Source organism: Triticum dicoccoides, chromosome 4B (assembly GCF_002162155.2).
Source record: "Triticum dicoccoides isolate Atlit2015 ecotype Zavitan chromosome 4B, WEW_v2.0, whole genome shotgun sequence".
Taxonomy (NCBI): Eukaryota; Viridiplantae; Streptophyta; class Magnoliopsida; order Poales; family Poaceae; genus Triticum; species Triticum dicoccoides.
In genome coordinates, this window is record NC_041387.1 from 352,358,543 (window position 1) to 352,380,903 (window position 22,361).

Here is a 22,361-nt window from a genome sequence, read left to right on the forward strand (position 1 = left end):
GGGCGCGCCAACTGGGGGGAGTCCCACTAGGACTCCTAGTCCTATTCGGCCCCCTTCCATTCCAACGGAGGGGGAAAGTGTAACGCCCCGAGACCAATGCTCCAATCACCCTCCATTTATTTATTTTAGTTGTTGCCGTGTGTTTTTCATGTTTGTTGCATTACCATAATTGTTTTGCATATTTCATTCCTACATGTTTATGCCGTGATCATGTTGAGTGCCTTGTCATGTTTTTGCTTCTTGCATCATGCTCATTATTGATTATATTTTGCCATCCTTGTTGTTGCGATGATCATCTTGCCTTGTTGCATGATAATCATATTATGAATGTTGCCCTTGTCTTTTGTTGCATCATAATCATATTATGAATGTTGCCCTTGTCTTTTGTTGCATCATTATCATCTTGCTTCTTGTTGCATTTTCATTTTGTTTGAGTACGATATGGTATGATCTCTTTCTATTAATCTTCATTGTTGTTGGCATCTTCATCATTCGAACAAATCCATCTCCAAGCAATGCCATCTCTTTCTTATTTTCTTTCAAATTTAGCCATTTATTTGAGTGGCATATTTCCTGCCTCCAATAATGTTCATTCTTTTCCTGATGCTAGCTCACCATGCCTAAACCCTCTCTGCCAATTTTCAGCTCATTTGAAGATGTTTTCGTTGGGTTCAAAACTGGCTCAAGTTTGAATTTAATTCAAACTTGAATTGTTTTTCTACCTCTAAAAATGTCCAAAGAAATTTTATCAAATAGAGCATAATTCCAGGAGTATGAGGATACTCTTATATCTGCCAAAGTCATCTCCTACCACCCTGGATTTTTCCTTTTCTTCAGCTGTGAATTTCAATTTTACAGAATTAAGAAGAAAAGGGAAAGCCCTCCCAGTGCAGCCGCTTGGGACTTTTCCCTCACCCGCAGCCCAACCAAGCCTAGCAGCAGCTCCATCGCAGCCCACCTGGCCCAACTCTATTCATGGCCACCTGCTCCGTTGCTCGCCGTCTTTCTCCGCTGTACAGAGTCGGCGCCAGCGCTGTGAGCTCCTCCACGGATGCCGAGGTCGCGCCGTCTAGGCCCCCTCCTATAAAGCCCCGCAGTAGCGCCCAAGGGTTTCCGTCTTCCTCCTCCCCCTCTTCGCCACCGCCTCCGCACAGGTAAGAGGCACCCACACAGCCTGCTACCTTGCCTCCCGACGCCATGTCCGGGACCAACCAGAGCTCTTCTCCTACGTAGCCCGCTCCGCCGGTTCCCCCCCTTCCTTGCGGACCTTCGCGACGCCGCCACGACCCCGTTCCGCGGCGATCCAAGGCCAGAGGCACCAAGTTCCTCGACGTCCTCTTCCTCTTCTTCATCTTCTTCATCATTCAGAGGAACGCCGAGGTCAGTGAGCTCCCTCGTCACCCTGCCATCGCCGTTCACCGTCGAGTTCGACCGACTCCAGCAGCACCCCCATGGTGAATCTCCGCTCCTCCTCATCTCCCTCTGGTGTCGTTTGTCCGCGTATTCGCCGATTCGCACAGCCTCGAGTTCGTCCTACATGTTCAGGCCGTTGCTCTGCTCATGATCCACAACACGCACACGCACACACCCAACACATGAGCCCCTAACGCTCCACCGCACCACGCTCACATTCGCCACTGCACCCGGCAGCTTCGTCGATTGCCTCGCGTCGCCGTCGCTCGAGTTGAGCCATGCTCGTGCTAGAGCAGGTTCCTGGTGCTACTTGCCCTACTTCTCCTCGCCGCGCGTCCTCTGCACACGCTACTCCTTTGCTGCACCTTCGCATGCACACCTCCACGCACATGCATCTGCCCATGCGCATGGCCGTGCTCGGTTGCGAGCCCATGGCCCTGCTGCGTCTTGCCTCGCCGCCATGCCCGGGATGACCTCAAGCTCGTGCTCGAGCCAATCTCCTGTAGCTGCTCTGCCTGCACGCGACCATCCCGCAGCTGCTCAAGCATCCAATCCCGCACCCACGCCGGTGCTCCTCTGCTGCAGAAGCCGCCGCCTTCGCTCGCTATCGTCGCCCGAGTTTTGCCGTCCGTCCCGGAAGCCATGACTAGCTGTTGGGATCAGTTATAATTTATTTGTCCCACCTAAGCACAATGTCCTGTAACACCCCTGTGTAATGATGCTATGGTAATCCCTGAGATTAAGTTAGTCCTTTTCCTAAACGAGTATTTGTTCATCATTGTCTCTTGTCTCTTTAAAATTCCACTCAAATTCAAATTTTAAGTGAAATTCAAAATTGGTCAAACATGAAAACTAAAATGTTCATCTTGTGCCAAATAGTCCATAATTAATATTTGTGGTGAACCTAATTTTTTACAAGGTGTTTAAATGGCCTAAGCTATTTGAAACTGGTGCTTTAAAAGAAAAAGAAAAACTAAATGAAAAAGAAGAGGTGAGAGAGAGTGTGTGGCCCCTTGCCTCCCTTTGGGCCTCGACCCACATCATCAAGCCTGCCCACCTTCCCCGCTGGGTCGCTCCTTCCTCCGACCGTGCCCACGGTCGCTGCTGAACCCACCTCGCCGAAGTCAGCGTCGGTGCCCTGGCTTCTGCCGAGATCTTTTCCCCCTCACCCACTTCCCCCTTCTTCCTCTCCCTCTCCTTCATTTTGGAGAGGAGGCCGACGCGGTCGCCGTCGTGCCTCGCCCGTCCTCGCGGCCACCAAGCCCCGTTCGCCTCGCCATCGTGCCCATCATCTTCACTGTCATCGTCTACCCCGTCCTCGTCCGTGAGCGCGAGCCGGGAGCCACTGCGGGGAGCAGATTGAGCCGCCCCCTTTCTCCTCTATTGTCGGCGAACTCCGTCGTCTCCGGCAACTGCTGCTGCTACTAAGCTTACACCAGGCCACCTTGTGCCTCCCCAGTGAGATCCTCTTCCTTCTCCCTCTCCTTGCTGACTTTGGCGCGCCCCCTAGCGGCTTTCCCCACGCGCGCCTAAACGCAGCGCCGCGGAGCTCGCCATCGGCGAGTCTCCGGTGACCAAATGGTCACGGGCCTATGCCCGTTAGCTTTACCGCGTCGCGCAGCACCTGCCTAGCCCTTTCGCCAGAGTCGTAGCAGTCGTAGCTCCTTTCCATCATCACCCGTAGCCGATCCGCCGCAAACCTCATCGCTGGCGCCGTTTCCAGCCAAGTCCGTTTGTGCCACTTCCATCAATCTACACGGTGTTGGGTGGTCATTCGAACGGACCCAGCCGCGCGCTGAACGGCATCATAAAGCGTGATTCTGACGAGGCCCGAGTGGTTCCGCCATGTTCTAGCATCACCGGCGGCGAGACGCCGACCACTGCTGTCGTGACTGGCCGGGCCCCAGCCTGGCTCACTCCTGGTGGGCCCCATGGGCCCCAGTTGGCTGGGTTGACCCAGTCAAGTGCTGACTAGGCAGCCCAGTGCCACTGACATGCGGGCCCCACTACCAAGTTAGGTAATTAAAATGTTTTTTATTAAACTTAATTAGTTTGGTCAATTACCTATGATAGGTGGGATCCAGTAGCTAATTAACCCAGATTAGTTAGTTTAATCCACTGTTAGACTAACAAAGACTGACATGTGGGTCCCAGTGGCCCCACTGGTGAGGTTTGACCTGGTCAGCCGGTCTATTGACTCTGGCGTTGTAGTAACATCATGGTGACGTCATATTCCTTTTCTATTAATTAAATAAATTCATAAAATGGTTTAATCTTTGAAAAAACATAGAAAATAAACCGTAACTCAGATGAAAAGTTTTCTACATGAAAGTTGCTCAGAACGACGAGACGAATCCGAATGCGCGGTCCATTTACTTGTTAGATACCTCTAACTATATGAACATGGAACTTTCCCCCTCCATTCATCTACCTGACACAGGTCCGAAACCGGGAATACCTTCCCGTTTGTTTTCCCCCTTCACCTATGCCGTGCAACAATACGTTAGAACACCCCTAGTTCTGCTTTTCGTCCTGTCATGCTTAGTAGTACCTCTGTTTGCTCTATATTTACTGTTTCTTCCCCCTCTTCCTCTCCGGTAGACATCAAGACCGCTGTTGATGCCGATGTGATCGACTACGTCGACGATGACCCTTCTTCCCTTTCGGCGGAGCTTCCAGGCAAGCCCCCCCCCCCCTTGATCATCCCGATATCGCCCATTCCATTCTCTCATGCTTGCATTAGATTTTGCTACTGTAATTGATTGCTCCTATTCTGATGCATAGCCTGCTTTTGTAACCTACTTATTATTACCTACATGCTTATCCTAAACTATTTAGTATAGGTTGGTTAGTGATCCATCAGTGACCCCCCCACCTTGTCCTTGTTGCCCGTGCTTCATCATCGACGACTCGATCAACGTGATTGACGACCAGATCCCGACACCTCACATCACATCACGCCCCTTTTGTTGCTCGACTCTGCACAGTTACCATCGAGTGCCGAGGGTGGTACCTCATACATCACTCCTGATGAGATCTCTGTAGTGTAGCTATTCGTTTGTGGTAATCAAGGGCGATTCCTCCTTAACCACTTCTGATATGGCTCTGTCGTGCAACCCCTCAAGTGTGAACCTCGAGGGTGGTTCCTCCTACGTTCAACTTGATGATTACTGTCACATCCCTAGTTCTGGTATGACCTAGACTAGCTAGTCATTTGTGCATCATGTTTAAATTTCATTTAAATTTGAAATGAGGATTGGTGGAACCCTCAGAATCATTTTTGAAATGGCCCAAATAAAAAAAAATCTCCAAAAGGGTCCAAGAAAATGCTCATGTTGCTCTCTGAAAATATTGGACGGAGATAAAATCAAACCAATATTTTTAGGAGCTCATGGACATTCATTTTGGCCATTTGGATTAATCCGATAAATATTTGCATTGGAAATATATTAGTTATATATATTAATATATGTCCAAAAATTATGCCATTTATAAAGGAGCTCTGGAATAATATAGTTAGCCCCTGCAAAAATTGGCATAAGTAAATAAATTGATTTAGTATTATTATTAAATCAGAACAAATGTCAGAAAATTTAGAAAAAGAAATAAAACAGGAAAAAACCTTACCTGGGCTTCTGCCTGGCGCCTCTGGCCCAGCAGCAGCAGGCCGGCCCAGCCAGCAGGCGGCCCAGCCCGCCTCCTCCTCTGTCGTCTTCGTCCTCGACAGAGGAAGGGGAGCGTGCCCGGCGCGCGCGCGCGCCACCGCGCCACGCCACCAGCCTCTCTGCCTGCCTGCCCTCTCCCCTCCTCGTCTGGATGCCCCGGAGACGCCACGCAGCCACCCCGATCTCTCTCGCACTCTCCCTCGCCCTCCTCCTCTCCCCCTGCTCTCTCCCTCGCACACCCGAGCGCCATCGCCGTCGCCGCTCGCCGTTGCCGTGGCCACCGGCCTCCCCTCGCCTCCCCGACACGCTTCCCAGCTCCGCCACGACCCCCTCTACCTCCTCGTCAAGCCACGCACCTCCGGACACGCTCTATCGCCGACGCCGTTGTCTTCTTCACCACCGACGCCGGAGATCGACCTCGCCGCCATCACCGTCGATTCGCCGGACGCAGGACGTCCCCGAGCACACCGGCCTGCTCTGCGAGTCCGCCGTGAGCCCCTCTTCCTTTCCCCTCACCTCTCTCTCTCGCGCGTGCCCTGTAGCCGCTGCCTCGCGAGCGCCCGAAGCCGCCGTCCGCCATGGCCGGCGAGCTCCGTGCCCCCGAGCACCTCCGCCTCGCGTAGTAGCTCGACGTGCTCCTGCTGCCTCGTAGCTACCGCCTGTGCCCTCCGTTCGCTCGAATGCGAGCTGCAGCCCCACGCCCGCGCTATCCCGAACTCCGGTCGCTGCCCAAGTGGTCGCCGCCGGCGATATAGACCGTCTCTGGTGAAACAGAGGGCGCCACTGGATGCGCGCGAGCCTGGGCTTCGCGTAGGTGCTCTCCGCCGCGCGATTGGTCGCCGGAGCGACGATTCCGCAGCCCTCCGTCGCGTTCAGGCCTCGCCGGCGACTAACCGCCGGCGGGTTTGACTTGTTTGACCTGGGATTTGACCCCCCAGGGTCGCTGACTAGTGGGGCCAGGCCCTGCTAATTTTAGTTAAAAAAATAACTAAACCTAATTAGCCACTAACACTGACCAGTGGGCCCGACCCCCCCTAATCTGTTAATTAAGTTAATCTAACCCTGTGTAACCCCCTGTCACTGACGTGTGGACCCCACACGTCAGGTTTGACCCCAGTCAGCCGCAGTTGACTGCTGACGTCATGCTTACTCAATGCTGACGCAATATATATTTTCTGGAATTAAAATAATTCAGGAAATTCCAGAAATTGTTTTAAACTTCAAAAATTCATATCAATTCAACCGTAGCTCAGATTGAAATAATTTATATATGAAAAATTATCAGAAAAATGCAATCTTTCCATCTGTACCAGTTTCATGCATGACAAACCAACTTATACATGCTGCATATGAGAAAACACATTATGGCATATATAAGAGACTTAATTTAGAATTGCATTTGAGCTTTGGTTCAAATGGACTTCAAACCAAATGAGTACTAGTTGCATTAGCACAAACAACATCACATCTTCATGCCATGTTCATGCATCATATTGTTGCATATGTTTATGTATTGATTGCCGGCACCGTTCCTTCTCGATAGGTCCTGCTCCGGAGCTGTTCTAGAGTACCTGTCGGTGAAGCAGTGCCTCCTCTGTTGATCTACCAGGCAAGCAAACCCCCTTGTTCATTTCGATAAAACCCTACTCTCTCGCTCCTGCTCTCAGTTATTGCATTAGGACAACAATGATTCATCTGCTACTTTGTGCTGCGGTAGTTGAACCCATTCCTCTGCATGACCTGTCATTGCCACAGTAAATAGTTGAAACCCACTAGCATGTGTAGGAGTTGATTGAGCCATGTTGTGTTCCTACCATGCTATGCCTGCTATTTCTTAGATTTGTGTCAGGTCTGGTTCATTGGGAATGATTTGGAGTGTTACGATATGTTCTGATGCTGAGAGTGAAGTGTGTGAACACGATTTGGTAAAGGTAGCGGTGAGAGGCCATGTAGGAGTACATGGTGGGTTGTCTCACTGGAACCATCCTTAAGCACCGAGTTCTATGTATGTTGCCCAATGACTCGATACTACCACACATTGGGCTCCGGGCGCTCCAAGCCCTCTTGACTTATTAACCGACTTGATCTCTGTCCAGGAGTCGCAACTAGTTTCTGGTGTTTGTAGGTAGTGCTATTTTTCTACCAAGTGGCACCCGGCAGGGTGGGCTTGGGACAGACTAGGCACACGTGGCACGGTGTACCAAGTGGCACCCGGATGGTGGGCTTGGGAACCCTGCTCACATCGTTTGGGGCCGTGAGCGACACCCCGGCCGGATCTCCTTGCGGATGGAACCCGAATAGGCGATAAACCTGGACTAGAGTCTTGTGTGGTTAGTCAGGTCATGGCCGACACCCTCGCCAGGCTTCCGCTTGAAGGTTGCCGAGATACATGACGTGTACATGGCGGTAAGTGGCGAGAGCGTGTGTGAAGAAGTACACCCCTGCAGGGTTAACATGATCTATTCGAATAGCCGGGTCCGCGGTTATGGACTTCTTGGATGCTTACATGGTACATAGACAACTTGAAGTGGATACTCTAAAATGCTCAAGACAAGTGTGAGTGCTATGGATGGCCTTCTCGTAGGGAGACGGGGATGAATCCATAGTAGTGTATTGTGTGGTGATTAGTGGACTCGTGTGCGCCATATCACCTCAAGAGTTTCTGGTAGTCGTAGAACAGGATAGCCACAGAGTCAAAGCTGGCTTGCTGCAACTAAACCCCACATTACCCTCTTGATACCAATGCATGTATGATAGCATCTGATGTAAGTCTTGCTGAGTACCTTTGTACTCATGTTGCTTTATTTATGTTTTTGCAGCGGAGACTTCGGTCTTATTAGTGTTCTCGTGGACTTCGACAAGTAGCTTGTACCTCAGCCACGATCTTGATCGGACGTTGTAGATAGTCAGGCTTTCAGCCTTTTTCATTTATAGATGTCTGTACTCAGACATGTAATGCTTCCGTTTGTTGCTTGATTGCTCTGAATGTTGGGTCATGTGACCCCTGTTTGTAATAAATGCTATGATGGCTCTTCTGAGCCTCTATCTATATGATTGTTGAGTTATGCTGTGATGCCATGTTGTACAGCACATACTTGCATGTTATGCGTACGTATAATGTGTATTGCTATGTGTGGGATCTGACTATCTAGTTGTTTATTCTTAGTAGCCTCTCTTACCGGGAAATGTCTCCTAGTGCTTCCACTGAGCCCTGGTAGCTTGCTGCTGCTCCGGAACACTTAGGCTGGCCGGCATGTGTCCTTCTTCGATCCTGTGTCTGTCCCTTCGGGGAAATGTCACGCGATGAATACCGGAGTCCTGTTAGCCCGCTACAGCCCGGTTCACCGGAGTCCTGTTAGCCCAGTGCTACAGCCTGGATTCACTCGCTGATGACCGACATGTTCGATGCTGGGTCATGGATGCCTGTCCCTGTAAGTTAGTGCCACTTTGGGTTTACGACTAGCCATGTCAGCCCGGGCTCTTTATCATATGGATGCTAGCGACACCATCATATACGTGTGCCAAAAGGCGCAAACGGTCCCGGGCAAAGGTAAGGCGACACCCGTGGGGATACCGTGCGTGAGGCCGCAAAGTGATATGAGGTGTTACATGCTAGATCGATGTGGCATTGAGTCGGGGTCCTGACAGCGTTGGTATCAGAGCCTGACTGCCTATAGGATTACCAAGCCAAACTGGTCGAAGTTGAGTCTAGAAATTCTTTAGTTATGTAAGGGAATTGATTGTGGGAAGGAACGTAAGGCTCTTTTTACTCCTTTACCTCATGGCCTTCTGATCTGAGTCGTCCTATCTTTCCTACGGGGTTAAGGAAACTAGGCTTTCTCTTCCGTCTATCAGGATCACGTGTTACTACTCCGTAGTCCCATAGGATTGGTTGATCAGAGTCATACCCCAGTTTTCGAGTACTCCCGGTGTAGTCTGTTTAGTATGATCTCAGAACCTTGAGTAATGATGATGAGTATGTTACCACCCCATTTTCAGTAGGATGTCTCGTTCTGAGCATTTTACTGCCGTTATGCTGCCGGAATTTTCCTAGAAGTTCGAGAGATACTAATTCCTTGTCCTACATTCTACAGTCTATAGTTGATGCTGACTCCGTCCCTGGTTTCGTTTCTCAGGATGTCATCAAGTTCTATTATTTGTAGCCAGAACCATGAAGATGGTAGGGATGAGGATCCTCCCGACCCGCCTTCGTTGACAGAGTTCATGTTAGAGATGGAGAGGAACAAGCGTGAGTCTAACCGTTTGTTGGCACGTATCGAGGAGAACACCAAACATCAGTCCAATAAGTCTGCGACCATTCATGACTTCATTCGCTTGCACCCACCTACCTTTCATCATTCCATCGAGCCACTCGATGCAGATGACCGGCTCCGTAGCATCACTCTTAAGCTGCGTTCCGCGAGCGTAGCTGAAGATGACAAGGTCACCTATGCCACATACCACCTGGAAGGTCCTGCTAGTCTTTGGTGGCAGAACTATGAGGCTATGCTTCCAGCTGGCCAGATTCCTACCTGGAGGGATTTCACTGCGGCTTTTCGCGAGCATCACATTCCCCAGGCCCTCATCGATCGCAAGAGAGAAGAGTTCTGTAGTCTCACCCAGAATAAGATGGCGGTTGATGCTTACAGCAGAGAGTTCGAGAACCTCGCCCGTTATGCCACAGAAGAAGTGTCCACGGACGCCAAGAAGCAGGCTAGGTTCCGAAAGGGTCTCAATCCCAAGTTGCGTCGTGATCTCCACCTGCATCATTGTGATACATTCCAAGCTCTTGTGAACAAAGCCATTAATGCAGAGACAGCCCAGCTCACTTACGAGGAGTCTCGTAAGCACACCCGTGATTTGGGATCTTCCTCTGGCTCTAATTCCCAGAAGCGCCGGATTTGGGTTCCAAACTCCGCTCTTCCTTCCAGTTATGCACCGAGGCCATCCTATGTGGTGCCTTCCCCAGCTCAGTCGTATGTTTCAGCCATGCCTACTAGTAGACCGCTTCTCAGTGCGGGTCCACGTCCAACCTCAGGGACTTGCTTCACATGCGGAAAGCCAGGACACTATGCACGTGACTGCTCTCAGACTAGTTATGCTCCACCCCAGCCCGAGAAGACTGTTGGCTGTGTTAAGCCATCACGCAAGATGATCAGTGTCAAGTCAGCTCCCACTGAACGTGGACGTGTGCATCACGTCTCAGCTAAAGACGCTCATGATGATCCGGATGTCGTTCTTGGTACACTCCTTGTCAATTGTCACCCAGCATCAGTTCTATTTGATACTGGAGCATCTCACTCCTTCATTTCTGAAGGCTATGCTTGTTTGCACAACATGTCATTTTGTGATATGCCAACTCCGCTAGTCGTCCAAACTCCTGGATCCAAATGGCAAACCTCTAGTGTAAGCCATGGTAACGAAATCCTTGTTGACAGACTTGTATTCCTTGCATCACTTGTAGCCCTCAAGTCCTCAGATATTAACATCATCTTGGGTATGGACTGGATGACAGCTCATCATGCCAAGATTGATTGTTACACCAGATCTGTTCAGCTTACACACCCATCTGGCAAGATAGTCACTGTCTCCACTGGAGTTGCAAAGCGTCAGCTCTATTCTCTTAATGCCAGCCCTCTTCCAGACCTTGAAGATATCCCGGTAGTCCGTGACTTTCCGGATGTCTTTCCAGAGGAACTGTCAGGTGTTCCACCTGACAGAGATGTAGAGTTCGTCATAGATCTTGTCCCAGGAACAGCTCCAATCTCCAGGAGACCCTACAAGATGGCACCCTTAGAACTAGCCGAGCTTAAGAAACAACTTGATGAGTCCTTGCAAAAGGGTTTCATCCGTCCTAGTTCTTCTCCTTGGGCTTGCCCCGTCCTCTTCGTCAAGAAGAAGGATGGTACGGACCGGATGGTTGTAGATTATCGTCCCGTTAATTTGGTCACGATAAAGAACAAATATCCGCTCCCCAGGATCAACGACCTGTATGATCAGCTCACTGGATCCTCAGTCTTTTCCAAGATGGATTTAAGGTTAGGATACCACCAAATCAAAATCAGACACGGGGACATTCCCAAGACAACCTTTGTTACTCGTTATGGTCAGTACGAGTACACCGTCATGTCCTTTGGCCTAACCAACGCCCCAGCCACTTTCTCCCGCTTGATGAACTCGATCTTCATGGAGTACTTAGATAAGTTCGTCGTGGTTTACCTCGATGATATTCTTATTTACTCGAAGAACGAGGAAGAGCATGCCGAACATCTTAGACTTGTTTTAGAAAAACTCAGAGAGCACCGCCTTTATGCCAAGTTCTCCAAATGTGAATTTTGGTTGCCAGAAGTGACCTACCTAGGCCACGTAATCTCTGGTAAGGGCATTGCTGTCAATCCTGAGAGAGTTCAGGCTGTTCTCGATTGGACTCCACCTGAAACCGTTAAACCAGTTAGGAGCTTCCTTGGTCTAGCCAGCTATTGTCGCCGCTTTGTTGAAAATTTCTCCAAAGTAGCCAAACCCCTCACGGAACTTCTCAAGAAAGATAAAAAGTTCGAGTGGTCCCCACAGTGTGAGTACAGTTTTCAGGAACTGAAAAGACGCCTGACTTCTGCTCCCATACTTGTGCCACCGGATTTCACTAAAGACTTTATTATCTACTGCGACGCCTCACGACAGGGACTAGGTTGCATTCTTATGCAGGATCGTCATGTGATTGCCTATGCATCTCGACAGTTGCATCCACATGAGGAGAATTATCCTACACATGATCTAGAGCTTGCAGCCGTAGTCTATGCACTCAAGACCTGGCGACATTACCTACTTGGTAAATGTTGCGAGATCTACACCGATCACCAGAGTCTCAAGTATATCTTCACCCAACCGGATCTGAACCTTAGGCAAAGACGTTGGTTGGAGTTGATCACAGATTATGATCTAGGGATTACCTACACCCCAGGCAAAGCCAATGTCATGGCTGATGCTCTAAGCCGTAAATCCTATTGCAACAATCTCATGTTGCAGCAAGGCCAACCACTTCTCCATGAGGAATTCTGTAAGCTCAATCTTCACATTGCTCCTCACGGATTCCTTTCTACCCTGGTGGCGAAACCTGATCTTAAGGATCAGATTATCGCAGCTCAGAAGCAAGACACAGGAATTTCCCGGATCAAGAGAAACATTAAGAAGGGAGTTGGTGGATGTTTCACTATGGATGATCGTGGTGTTGTTTTCTTTGAGAATCGCTTGGTGGTTCCCAAGAATCAACATCTTCGACAACTGATTCTTAAGGAGGCGCATGAATCTCCTCTCACGATTCATCCCGGTAGTACTAAGATGTATCAGGACCTACGCCAGAGGTTCTGGTGGACTAGGATGAAGAGAGAAATTGCTGAGTTCATTGCTAAATGTGACGTTTGTCGTCGCGTTAAGGCAGAGCATCAAAGGCTTGCTGGCACCCTTCAGCCTTTAGCTATTCCTGAGTGGAAATGGGATAAAGTTGGTATGGACTTCATCACCGGCTTTCCCAGGACCAAGAAAGGGAATAACGCTATCTTCGTAGTCGTTGATCGTCTTTCCAAAGTGGCTCACTTCCTTCCTGTTCGAGAAAGTATCACTGCTAGTCAGCTTGCTGACTTATATATTTCTCGAATAGTGTCACTTCATGGTGTTCCACTAGAGATCAATTCAGACCGTGGCAGTCTTTTCACTTCTCATTTCTGGGAGAGTTTCCAAACTGCCATGGGAACCCATCTTTCCTTCAGTACCGCTTTCCACCCTCAGTCGAGTGGCCAGGTGGAACGGGTCAATCAAATTCTCGAAGACATGCTTAGAGCTTGCGTTATCTCATTCGGTATGGATTGGGAGAAATGTCTTCCTTTTGCCGAGTTTTCTTATAACAATAGCTATCAATCCAGCCTCAAGAAAGCTCCTTTTGAAGTTCTCTATGGACGAAGATGTCGAACACCTTTGAACTGGTCAGAAACCGGTGAAAGACAATTCTTTGGACCGGATATGATCCAGGAGGCAAAAGAGCAAGTTCGCATCATTCGTGAGAATTTGAAAATAGCCCAGTCTCGTCAGAAGAGCCAGTACGATCGTCATCATAAGGATATGACTTATGAAATTGGCGACCAAGCTTACCTTCGGGTTACTCCTTTGAAGGGTACCCATCGTTTCAGTATCAAGGGCAAGTTGGCTCCTCGTTACATTGGTCCTTTTCGCATTCTCGCTAAACGAGGAGAGGTTGCCTACCAGTTGGAACTACCCCCACATCTTTCTCGAGTTCATGATGTCTTCCACGTCTCTCAACTCAAGCATTGCTTCTCGGATCCTATCCGCGGAGTGGACCACGAAACGCTTGATCTCCAAGATAACCTCACATACCGAGAGTACCCGGTTCGCATCCTTGATCAAGCCGAGCGTGTTACCCTACGTCAGAACATCAAGTTTCTCAAAGTTCAGTGGTCTCATCATTCCGAGAGAGAAGCTACTTGGGAGCGAGAAGATCGTCTTCGACTGGAGTATCCCGCTTTCTTTCCGTCGACCCCTGAATCTCGGGACGAGATTCTTTCAAGTGGGGGCGAGTTGTCACATCCCTAGTTCTGGTATGACCTAGACTAGCTAGTCATTTGTGCATCATGTTTAAATTTCATTTAAATTTGAAATGAGGATTGGTGGAACCCTCGGAATCATTTTTGAAATGACCCAAATAAAAAAATTCTCCAAAAGGGTCCAAGAAAATGCTCATGTTGCTCTCTGAAAATATTGGACGGAGATAAAAATCAAACCAATATTTTTAGGAGCTCATGGACATTTATTTTGGCCATTTGGATTAATCCGATAAATATTTGCATTGGAAATATATTAGTTATATATATTAATATATGTCCAAAAATTATGCCATTTATAAAGGAGCTCTGGAATTATATAGTTAGCCCCTGCAAAAATTGGCATAAGTAAATAAATTGATTTAGTATTATTATTAAATCAGAACAAATGTCAGAAAATTTAGAAAAAGAAATAAAAGAGGAAAAAACCTTACCTGGGCTTCTGCCTGGCGCCTCTGGCCCAGCAGCAGCAGGCCGGCCCAGCCAGCAGGCGGCCCAGCCCGCCTCCTCCTCTGTCGTCTTCGTCCTCGACAGAGGGAGGGGAGCGTGCCCGGCGCGCGCGCGTGCCACCGCGCCACGCCACCAGCCTCTCTGCCTGCCTGCCCTCTCCCCTCCTCGTTTGGATGCCCCGGAGACGCCACGCAGCCACCCCGATCTCTCTCGCACTCTCCCTCGCCCTCCTCCTCTCCCCCTGCTCTCTCCCTCGCACACCCGAGCGCCATCGCCGTCGCCGCTCGCCATAGCCGTGGCCACCGGCCTCCCCTCGCCTCCCCGACACGCTTCCCAGCTCCGCCACGACCCCCTCTACCTCCTCGTCAAGCCACGCACCTTCGGACGTGCTCTATCGCCGACGCCGTTGTCTTCTTCACCACCGACGCCGGAGATCGATCTCGCCGCCATCGCTGTCGATTCGCCGGACGCAGGACGTCCCCGAGCACACCGGCCTGCTCTGCGAGTCCGCCGTGAGCCCCTCTTCCTTTCCCCTCACCTCTCTCTCTCGCGCGTGCCCTGTAGCCGCTGCCCCGCGAGCGCCCGAAGCCGCCGTCCGCCATGGCCGGCGAGCTCCGTGCCCCCGAGCACCTCCGCCTCGCGTAGTAGCTCGACGTGCTCCTGCTGCCTCGTAGCTACCGCCTGTGCCCTCCGTTCGCTCGAACGCGAGCTGCAGCCCCACGCCCGCGCTATCCCGAACTCCGGTCGCCGCCCAAGTGGTCGCCGCTGGCGATATAGACCGTCTCCGGTGAAACAGAGGGCGCCACTGGATGCGTGCGAGCCTGGGCTTCGCGTAGGTGCTCTCCGCCGCGCGATTGGTCGCCGGAGCGACGATTCCGCAGCCCTCCGTCGCGTTCAGGCCTCGCCGGCGACTAACCGCCGGCGGGTTTGACTTGTTTGACCTGGGATTTGACCCCCCAGGGTCGCTGACTAGTGGGGCCAGGCCCTGCTAATTTTAGTTAAAAAATAACTAAACCTAATTAGCCACTAACACTGACCAGTGGGCCCGACCCCACCTAATCTGTTAATTAAGTTAATCTAACCCTGTTTAACCCCCTGTCACTGACGTGTGGACCCCACACGTCAGGTTTGACCCCAGTCAGCCGCAGTTGACTGCTGACGTCATGCTTACTCAATGCTGACGCAATATATATTTTCTGGAATTAAAATAATTCAGGAAATTCCAGAAATTGTTTTAAACTTCAAAAATTCATATCAATTCAACCGTAGCTCAGATTGAAATAATTTATATATGAAAAATTATCAGAAAAATGCAATCTTTCCATCTGTAACAGTTTCATGCATGACAAACCAACTTATACATGCTGAATATGAGAAAACACATTATGGCATATATAAGAGACTTAATTTAGAATTGCATTTGAGCTTTGGTTCAAATGGACTTCAAACCAAATGAGTACTAGTTGCATTAGCACAAACAACATCACATCTTCATGTCATGTTCATGCATCATATTGTTGCATATGTTTGTGTATTGATTGACGGCACCGTTCCTTCTTGATAGGTCCTGCTCCGGAGCTGTTCCAGGGTACCTGTCGGTGAAGCAGTGCCTCCTCTGTTGATCTACCAGGCAAGCAAACCCCCTTGTTCATTTCGATAAAACCCTGCTCTCTCGCTCCTGCTCTCAGTTATTGCATTAGGACAACAACGATTCATCTGCTACTTTGTGCTGCGGTAGTTGAACCCATTCCTCTGCATGACCTGTCATTGCCACAGTAAATAGTTGAAACCCACTAGCATGTGTAGGAGTTGATTGAGCCATGTTCTGTTCCTACCATGCTATGCCTGCTATTGCTTAGAGTTGTGTCAGGTCTGGTTCATTGGGAATGAATTGGAGTGTTACGATATGTTCTGATGCTGAGAGTGAAGTGTGTGAACACGATTTGGTAAAGGTAGCGGTGAGAGGCCATGTAGGAGTACATGGTGGGTTGTCTCACTGGAACCGTCCTTAAGCACCGAGTTCTATGTATGTTGTCCAATGACTCGATACTACCACACATTGGGCTCCGGGCGCTCCAAGCCCTCTCGACTTATTAACCGACTTGATCTTTGTCCAGGAGTCACAACTAGTTTCTGGTGTTTGTAGGTAGTGCTATTTTTCTACCAAGTGGCACCCGGCAGGGTGGGCTTGGGACAGACTAGGCACACGTGGCACGGTGTACCAAGTGGCACCCGGATGGTGGGCTTGGGAACCCTACTCACATCGTTTGGGGCCGTGAGCGACACCTCGGCCGGATCTCCTTGCGGATGGAACCCGAATAGGCGATAAACCTGGACTAGAGTCTTGTGTGGTTAGTCAGGTCGTGGCCGACACCCTCGCCAGGCTTCCGCTTGAAGGTTGCCGAGATACATGACGTGTACATGGCGGTAAGTGGCGAGAGCGTGTGTGAAGAAGTACACCCCTGCAGGGTTAACATGATCTATTCGAATAGCCGGGTCCGCGGTTATGGACTTCTTGGATGCTTACATGGTACATAGACAACTTGAAGTGGATACTCTAAAATGCTCAAGACAAGTGTGAGTGCTATGGATGGCCTTCTCGTAGGGAGACGGGGATGAATCCACAGTAGTGTATTGTGTGGTGATTAGTGGACTCGTGTGCGCCATATCACCTCAAGAGTTTCTGGTAGTCGTAGAACAGGATAGCCACAGAGTCAAAGCTGGCTTGCTGCAACTAAACCCCACATTACCCTCTTGATACCAATGCATGTATGATAGGATCTGATGTAAGTCTTGCTGAGTACCTTTGTACTCATGTTGCTTTATTTATGTTTTTGCAGCAGAGACTTCGGTCTTATTAGTGTTCTCGTGGACTTCGACAAGTAGCTTGTACCTCAGCTACGATCTTGATCAGACGTTGTAGATAGTCAGGCTTTCAGCCTTTTTCATTTATAGATGTTTGTACTCAGACATGTAATTCCGTTTGTTGCTTGATTGCTCTGAATGTTGGGTCATGTGACCCCTGTTTGTAATAAATGCTATGATGGCTCTTCTGAGCCTCTATCTATATGATTGTTGAGTTATGCTATGATGCCATGTTGTACAGCACATACTTGCATGTTATGCATACGTGTAATGTGTATTGCTATGTGTGGGATCTGACTATCTAGTTGTTTATTCTTAGTAGCCTCTCTTACCGGGAAATGTCTCCTAGTGCTTCCACTGAGCCCTGGTAGCTTGCTGCTGCTCCGGAACACTTAGGCTGGCCGGCATGTGTCCTTCTTCGATCCTGTGTCTGTCCCTTCGGGGAAATGTCACGCGATGAATACCGGAGTCCTGTTAGCCCGCTACAGCCCGGTTCACCGGAGTCCTGTTAGCCCAGTGCTACAGCCTGGATTCACTCGCTGATGACCGACACGTTCGATGCTGGGTCATGGATGCCTGTCCCTGTAAGTTAGTGCCACTTTGGGTTTACGACTAGCCATGTCAGCCCGGGCTCTTTATCATATGGATGCTAGCGACACCATCATATACGTGTGCCAAAAGGCGCAAACGGTCCCGGGCAAAGGTAAGGCGACACCCGTGGGGATACCGTGCGTGAGGCCGCAAAGTGATATGAGGTGTTACATGCTAGATCGATGTGGCATTGAGTCGGGGTCCTGACAATTACACTGAGTGGAATCCACCGAGGGTGATTCCTCAGGGTTTCCCCTTGGTGTTTGGACACATGGATACTTGGACTTTACAACTATTACTTGGAAAGGCGGGTCGACCCTGAGGGGTACCCGCGAGTGATGTGGAGACGGGTTGACCTGGAGGGTACCCGAGAGTTGAATACGAGGCGTGGCCGGGCATTCTTAGCCCTTGCCGCAAGTCCTCAAGATGGGGCGTGGGGTCACATCTTTCATGAGTCTCTGCTCATGACTGCACTACCAACACATTAACGGTTTGTATATTTGATCCGAGGGGCCTCTGGCATGATAGCACTAACCATCACGTGGGCATAGTATGGGCATCCTGCGTCGTATGTATCAGCCGAAAGCTCACTGACGTCAGCGATGGAGCGGCGCACGCCGGGTTGGACTACGTAAGCACCTACCTCATTTAAAGGAGGTTGCCAGGCCTGCTCACAGGCCGCCCTTGCAACACGCATGATTGCAAAGGGTGATTGGCCCATGACCCCTTCGCATTTAGGATGTAGACCGGCATGCTGGCATCTCTGTTGAGCCTTGGTAGGACTACGGTGTGTTGATCGGCCGAGGCCGGTCATGACCTGATGGTGTGTCTGGCCGGAGTTGATCGAGTTTGTTTGGTAAGTTGGTGCACCCCTGCAGGCAAGAAAACATCTATCGGTAGCCTGTCCTACGGTAACGGACACTCGGAGTTGTATCCCGATTGATACAACTAGAACGGGATACTGAATGCTGAGGCATATAATGGAAATGATAGCTCCGGGATTGTTTCCTCGCATGGAGTCGAGGAAGTGATCTCTGGGCGCTAATGTTACAACATGTTTGCTAAATATAAACTGCTATTCTATACTCTTCTGAATGTTGCAAGATGCTTGGAGCTGCTTGAAGATGCTAGTCTTCGATAGGCTAGGCTTTCCCCTTCTCTTTTGGCATTCTGCAGTTCAGTCCACAAATACTACCCATTTCATTGATACCAATGCATATGTATTGTAGATCCTTGCTTGCGAGTACTTCGGATGAGTACGCACGGTTGCTTTGCTCCCCTTTTTCCACCTCTTTCCATTCTTCTCGGATGCTGCAACTAGATGGTGGAGCCTATGATCCATACGCCACTGCCGACGACTTCTACTACCCCGAGGGTGCCTACTACCACGTGACGGACGCCGATGACCAAGAGTAGTTAGGTGGCTCCCAGAAAGGAGGCCTTGCCTTTTCGATCGTTGTTACTTCTGTGCTAGCCTTCTTAAGGCGGACTTGTTTAACTCATGTATGTACTCAGATATTGTTGCTTCCGCTGACTCATTTTTATTCGAGCTTATGTATTCGAGCCCTCGAGGTCCCTGGCTTGTAATATAAAGCTTGTATTATTTTAATTTGTGTCTAGAGTTGTGTTGTGATATCTTCCCATGAGCCCCTGATCTTGATCGTACACATTTGCATGTATGATTAGTGTATGATTGAATCGGGGGTGTCACAAGTTGGTATCAGAGCCGACTGCCTGTAAGTAGCCCCCTTTCCAACTCCTTGGCCGAAGTTGAGTCTAGCCACAATTTTTTTTACTAACATTGGTTGTGTATGTGTCTTACGGGCCCACGTCGCCATTGGGTGGTATTAGGATCTTTTACTCCTCGTGTATACTCTGGGACTCTGAAATCTCTTCTACTCGGGTTAAACGAATTTACTAACTCTAACATTAGGGTCCCGTGACCACATTCACCCCAAAGTTGGATAAGCCATAGTTACTCCTTAGAATAACATGTTGAATAGTACACACACTGTTGTGTTGACTACTATGTGGTATCCATCATACCTCTTTCATTATGCATGTTTCATCATGAATGATCATTTGTCTTTGCAAATGCTCGATACTGAACTACCCCTGTTACATATTAGTAGGATGGTTAGACATGTTGTTTGTGGTCGTGGTGGCAATGATCCACCACCGCCTGAATTCTTGGACGGAATGATACAACAGTTTGAGCTGAACCGCCAGTTCATGTAAGGAATGATGGCTCAGTTTCCTCGTCCGGATATGAATCAGCAGCCAGCCCCAGTAACTCTGCAGGACTTCATGCGCCTCAACCCGACCGTCTACCACAGCTCAACTCAGCCCCTTGATGCTGATGACTGGCTCCACGACATCACGTATGAAATGGAGTCTTCTAGTGTTGCCCCTACCACCTATGTCACCTTAACATCCTTCTTCCTCAAGGGTCCCGCTGCTCAATGGTGGGACAGCCACAGGCGTACCCTACCTACTGGAACGGTCATCACTTGGCTGGATTTCCAAGTTGCCTTCCGTTCCCGCTTCATTCCTCAGGGAATCATGGATAGGAAGAAGAGCGAGTTCCGTAACCTCACCCAAGGCAAAAAGACAGTTGATGCTTATCAGCGGGAATTTATGGACTTGTCACGTTATGCTGAAGAAGACATTGCAACTGATGCTCGTAGACAGGAAAAGTTTTGTGATGGACTTCACCCAGATATCAAGCTAGCACTGCTCGTTCATGACTTTGCCGACTTCGCCACCTTGGTGAAAAAGGCTATTCAGGTTGAGACTGGTCTTCAAGAACACCAGGGATCCCTCAGGCGTAGCCGTGACACTGGCCCATCTTCGGGCCCGTCAGCGCAGAAGCGCCGGATATGGATTCCCTACAGCATGTATCGTCCAACTGCGCCTGCACCAAGACAGTCCTATGATGTACCTCATCTGCCTCCTCCACTGGAGAGGCAGCCTCTTCAAGTTGTACCACCCCAAGATCCTACTCCCAATCCCGATGATGTCTGTGCTTCAAGTGTGGCCTTCCAGGTCACCGCTCCAGGAACTGTCCTCGGAATCAGAATCAACTGCTCATCCTGCCGCTGGTCATGGTAATAACCAGCCCCGCAACACCAATGCCAGGCCTTATGGTCGTGGTCAGGCTAACAACATTGATTTGAATGAAGCTCAAGACCAGCCTACTACTGTCATGCACATTCCATTAGTGGTAAACATCCCCGCGGGCCAATGTCGAACCACCCTGGTTAGCCACAATGTCGTCATTGAGATTAAAGCATTAGAGTTTCATGCCTCTCCCATTATCTTGATGTCTTCCAATAATGACCTCATTCTGGGTATGGATTGGTTGAAAGCGCATACTTCTTCTATGGTTTGTGCCACCAAAGTCGTTCACCACCTACATCCTTCTAATGAGATAGTAAGCTACCTTGCTCAGATTGTTCAAAACGTCGAAGCACGACTTTATGCCTTGAATGCGTTGAACGCAGCACCTCTTGAGGGAATTTAAAAGATTCCAGTCATTCGTGACTTCCTAGACGTTTTTCCAGAAGAACTTCCAGGAATACCCCCTGCTCGGGCTATCGAGTTCGTCATTGATTTGAAACCAGGCACTATTCCTATCGCAAAACAACCCTACAAGATGCCACCTCATGAACTCCTTGAGCTTAAGGAGGAAATCGACAAATCTCTTCGCAGTGGTTTCATTCGTCCAAGTTCCTCTGCTTGGGGAGCACCTTCTCTCTTTATGAAGAAGAAGGATGGAACAAATCATTTGGTCCAAGACTATCATCCTATCAACCAAGCCACTATTCAGAACAAGTATCCCCTCCCTCGGATCAATGATCTGTATGATCAACTGGCTGGTTCCTCGGTATTCTCTAAACTCGACCTAACATTGGGTTATCACCAGATCCGTGTCCGTGAAGAGGATATTCCCAAGACCGTATTTGTCACTCGTTATGGTTCTTACGAGTACACTGTTATGTCTTTCGGCTTAACCAATGCTCCAGCTACATTCTCTCGCCTGATGAACTATATATTCATGGAATACCTCGAAAAGTTCGTCGTGGTTCATCTGGACGATATCCTTGTTTATTCCAAGAACAAAGAAGAGCATCTTGAACATCTTTGTCTTGTTCTGGAAAAGCTTCGAGAGCATCAACTTTATGCCAAATATTCCAAGTGCAAATTCTGGCTTCCCGAAGTAACCTGCCTTGGGCATGTCATCTCCAAGGATGGTATTGTCGTCAACCCAGAGTGAGTTGAGGCTATTATTGACTGGAACCCTCCAAACACTGTCAAGCAAGTCAGAAGCTTTCTCGGACTTGCCAGTTATTGCCGCCGTTTCGTCGAGAACTTCTCCAAGATTGCCAAGCCACTGACTAAACTTCTTCACAAAGGTGTTAAGTTCGATTGGACAGACAAATATCAGGAAAGTTTCCAGGCACTCAAGGACAAGCTGACTTCTTCCCCAGTGCTTGCTCCCCCTAATTCTCGCAAGGACTTTGTAATCTATTACGACGCTTCACGACAAGGATTAGGTTGTGTCCTAATGCAAGAGCGCAGAGTGATTGCTTATGCCTCCCGTCAAGTGCGTCCTCACAAAGAGAACTACCCAATTCACGACCTCGAGCTTGCTGCAGTTTTCTATGCACTGAAGTTATGGCGACAGTACCTTCTCGGTAATCGTTGTGAGATCTTCACCGATCATCAGAGTCTGAAGTATCTGTTTACTCAGCCAGATCTGAACCTC